The sequence below is a fragment of the Lemur catta genome, chromosome 4, assembly GCF_020740605.2.
Source record: "Lemur catta isolate mLemCat1 chromosome 4, mLemCat1.pri, whole genome shotgun sequence".
NCBI classification, from domain to species: Eukaryota; Metazoa; Chordata; class Mammalia; order Primates; family Lemuridae; genus Lemur; species Lemur catta.
In genome coordinates, this window is record NC_059131.1 from 95414213 (window position 1) to 95418709 (window position 4497).

A 4497-nucleotide genomic window follows, 5' to 3' on the forward strand; every position below is an offset into this window, starting at 1 on the left:
ATCACCTGAGCAAGAACAATAGATTTCTAAGGGCATCTTATTGCTGGAGGCAGAGGAATGAACTTAATGAGGCATTCACGTGGCAGGAAACTTTACAATTTCAATCTAAGAGTAACAGCTACTTGCAGAAGTCATAATAAAAAGATCTTCCAACTTAATTTATCTGCCAAATTACATCTATGTTCATAATAATAAAAAACAAATTTAAAAAATAGGCTTTTAAGCCAATACTTCTATTCCAAGAATTTTATGGAATCTAAATTTCCTATCGTTTAGTTGGGTAAAATCTGTAAGTTGTTTTGATTTTTAAACGAAGGGAAAAAGAAAAAGGACAGCATATAACATGATTTAACTTAAACTTCCCTCTTTGCTTTATTTTCAATCCAGTCAGAAAAACATGCTCTTTGTCAGCCTCACTCCTTTATTTTTTTCCAAAAAACTATCCTCCTCTTCTCTGTAAGGTTCTGGTCCAAAATAATCAGTATTGGAAATTGGGCTGTTTTTGCTTCATTTCTATGGCCTGAGTCATTCTCTCCAATACCAGGATGCCCTCAGGGAAGATACAGAGGAAATGATGTAATTCTCTTTGGTCTCTTTTCACGCTCTGGGCTTTTTCTTTGGGCCTAGCCTTAATGAATCTGTTTTCTAATTAGCCGGCAAAGAGTACAATGAAATAAAATGTGCATCCTCTTCTTCCCCTTTCTCCTCAATAAATGTACACGCATTATTTGCTCCTTCAGAGAACTCTGGTGATTTCGCCAGAATTAGTATACAAATCTTCTTAGATCGTGGTTACCCAGCTGGAAGCAAAGGTATTTTTCTATTCCATTCTTACAAGTTGGAAACCAAAACACAGAAAGTGTCTTGTCCAAGGTCAAGGGGCGTGGGGGGTGGGGGTGCAGGTAAACACCCATTCCCCAAATCCATCACTTCCCCAACCAAGTAATACCCTTTCTCTGCAAATGGGTAAACCAAAAATCCACATTTAGAAACTCTGCTTAGAACAAATCTATTAACCTGATAAATGTGTGCTCAATACCTAGACATTGTGGATACCATATTATTTCATGATTATAACTTTGAATCAATTTTCCTCTTTTTCTCTGACACTTGGCTTCTTGGGCTGTTCTGGTAAATTGGCAACTAGCAAATACACGTGCTTTAGTCTGGTGGAGGCTGGGACTGGGATGCTTGGATTGGCCTTAGCCTCGATACCCCTACTTTAGGGACTGAAAGCACCTTCTCCACCGCCCTTCCCTCTGAGCCCCCCACTCAGACACAGTGCTGCCAAGGCCCACACCTTGGTGATTTTAACGTGGGGCACTCCCTGTTGAAATGATCTTTTTAATCTGTCTGTCTCTCCAACCAGACTTCAGCCTTTTAAGGACAGGGGCTCTGTCTTAATTCATTTTTATAATTTCAGCATCTTAAACTTTAGAGGAAGCTCCTTAAGTGGTTTCTTGAACTAAGCTAAGGAAAAGGATAAAGCGTTGAGTGGGCAGGGAGAGGAGAATTGCAGGGAAGGAAAAGGGGTGGAATGACCAAGGGAAGAGAGAACAGAGTTAGTACTGGAATCCCAAATTACTTTGAGCCAAAACTAACATTTATTTTTACAAAGGATCCAGGCCAGTAGGAAGCTACACTGTTATGAAAGGGTTAACTGAAAGGAAAGAGGAAGAACCTGGTTTATAGACCAAGGTGGTGTTGGTGTTCCTCAATATGTGCATTCACTCGTGTGCTGGTTAAAATACCTACCGATTCCGGCTCTGCCCTGGATAACTGACTCAGAAGCTTTGGCGCTGGGCTTTCCCGGAGTTTTTAACAGTATCTCAGGCACTAGAGTTTAAAAACCATCTATGCAGTTCTTCCTGAGTGTACTCATCCTTCTTTACCACACTCGGGTCCAAGTAGTGTGGAGGAGGGCCGGGCGCGGTGGCTCACGCCTGTAATCCTAGCACTCTGGGAGGCCGAGGCAGGAGGATAGCTTGAGGTCAGGAGTTCGAGACCAGCCTGAGCAAGAGCGAGACCCCTGTCTCTACTAAAAATAGAAAGAAATGATCTGGACAGCTAAAAATATATGTAGAAAAAAATTATCTGGGCGTGGTGGCTCATGCCTGTAGTCCCAGCTACTCGGGAGGCTGAGGCAGGAGGATCGCTTGAACCCAGGAGTTTGAGGTTGCTGTGAGCTAGGCTGGTGCTACAGCACTCTAGCCCGGGCAACATATTGAGACTCTGTCTAAAAAAAAAAAAAAGACAATTAGTGTGGAGGGTATTTGTAGGGGAGGGAAAACTTTCCCCCTACCCTCTGAGCATTCGATAATTGAGTCCATGAAGTAAACCGACAGTAGACAAATTAGAGAAAGAAAGACGAGCAGAGTTGAAAGGGATAAGTAAAGAGGCTTTATTGGAGCGCTCCTGGGTGAGGGCAACAGGTCCCAAGAGAGGGGCCCAGGCGAGGTTCTTGGGTCCTGGGAGAGAAAGAGATACCCAAGAAGTCACACCGCCCAGAAGTTTTGAGCAGGCTTATACATGTTTTTAGAATTGGGGGATGAGGGTTTCTTTGGCGCGAAGAGTGAGGAATTTCTTTGTTGCAGTTTTAGGGAGGGTATTGAGAAATAGGAGGGGCCGGTGGTATGTGTGGACTCCAGGAACCGTGACTCTTATCAGGGTAACCATCCAGGTGTGGTCGTCCTTTAACTTAGCTGGGCCTTGCAGGCATTGTTCTCGGCAGGTCTTGTGGGCCTCTTCTTTTTCCATTAGGGAGGGGAGGGGTGCCCGCAACCAGCCTTACAAACAGGAGACAAAGTATACAAATTTACTCTGTGCATCACATGAAAGAAAAGTGAATACGATAGTCCCCCCCTTATCTGAAAACAGGTAAGTACAGAATAATGAGATATTTTGAGAGAGAGATCACATTCACATAAGTTTTATTACAGTGTATTGTTATAATTGTTCTATTTTATTATTTGTTGTTGTTACTCTCTTACTGTGCCTAATTTATAAATTAAATTTTATCATAGGTATGCACGTATAGGAAAAAACAGTATTTATAACTATTGGTACTATCCGCAGTTTCAGGCATCCATTGGGGGCTCTTAGAACTTATCCTGAACACAGATAAGGGGGGGGCTACTGTACCCAAAAGCCCAGTGAGATCTAGAAGCTTACATATACTCTTTATAGGAGAGAGGGGAGGGGGGATGTAGGCAATTTAGTAGAGAGTAAATGATTTCTATGAAAGATGAATGGGCCCTCGGAAGAATGCTTGACAGTCTATGACAAAATCTTTCTGGGGGTGATTTTGCCCTCCAATCTTCTCTCTGCGATCCAAGTTTATCTTCTTTGGTTGATAAGTTTCCCCAAGAGAGGATTCTTTTCATCTAAGACCTGGCCTTCTATGTGATAGCCTGGTTTATCAACTTGGAAAGACGCATGAGACTTCAACATATAAACTATGATGTCTTTCCATTCATTCTGCACAATGCCACTGCCGCATACACACACACACACACTCTCATGTGCACACGTATGTGTGCAACCACATGCAGACACATGTGCATGCATGAAGGGCACAGTGGGCACATGTACACAGACACATGTGTGCACACATACGTGCACTAGCTCCCAGATCTCTGCAGGGCTGGTGCTGGAGGTCACTTGCCTTGTCCCTTACAATACCACCTGACCAGGGCAGCCCTAACCAGGACTGAGGCTGGAAATTAGGTGGAAGAATCAATAGGGAGAAAAAGCTTTTATGGCAAAAACTCTGGATAAAAATCCCTTGTGTTTTAGAACTTTGACTTCTATTTCTAGATAAAAGTAGGAGATATATGCAAGGAAGAAAAAATGAAAAGGTTAATTTTACTTTCTACAACTCACTACAGATTTGGTGACAGATGAACTTGCATTTCGCCTTCATTTTTTCCAAAGTGATTCATTCTTCTTGGTTCCTGAACACCTGCTTAAAAATAGGGCTCTTTTCTCTGTCCTTAGAGTGTGTTTGAAACCATGTTTGAAACCATGAGGTAGGTCTAATACCAGGGAAGGGGTGGTGGGATGGAGGAAAGTCCTTTTTGAACTACATAATGTATTCATTGTTTAAGACCATACCTTGCCCAGAAAGCTGTGGTTAGATTTGTGGTGCAAAACAGGGAACTCCATGCAACTCGGAGAGCAAGAGTTTCCACGCCTAAGGGGAATGTTTACATTACAGAGGCTGGAATCCCCGTTAATACCTTAGGTGTTCTTTTCATGGAGACTGCATCAAGTTTGGGATTTTTCTTTCCCTCCAAGTTTTTCAAAGCAACCCACAGTAAATAGGAAGTTTCAACCAACAGAATTTACTTGAAATGAAAATTGGCCTGTGTGTCCCAAGCCTGCCCATTTGCAGGACTACCTTTTGCTCTCTCCCACTCCCCTTCTTTGCTTTGCCCCAGTCTCTTTTTTCAAGTTCCTTGTCAGTTAATACACATTTCCTGATTTGGCAAACAGCAG

At 42.7% G+C, this 4497-nt stretch overlaps 1 long non-coding RNA gene across 1 annotated transcript; it reads right to left on the reverse strand.

Moving 5' to 3' along the window:
* Positions 1 to 2742: 2742 nt before the first annotated feature.
* On the reverse strand, positions 2743 to 4238 carry LOC123637348. The gene is made up of 3 exons (XR_006734818.1): positions 4114 to 4238; positions 3883 to 3961; positions 2743 to 2786 (listed from the first exon to the last, which is right to left on the reverse strand). It is a non-coding gene; the product is annotated as an uncharacterized LOC123637348 (long non-coding RNA).
* Between the last annotated feature and the right edge of the window lie 259 nt (positions 4239 to 4497).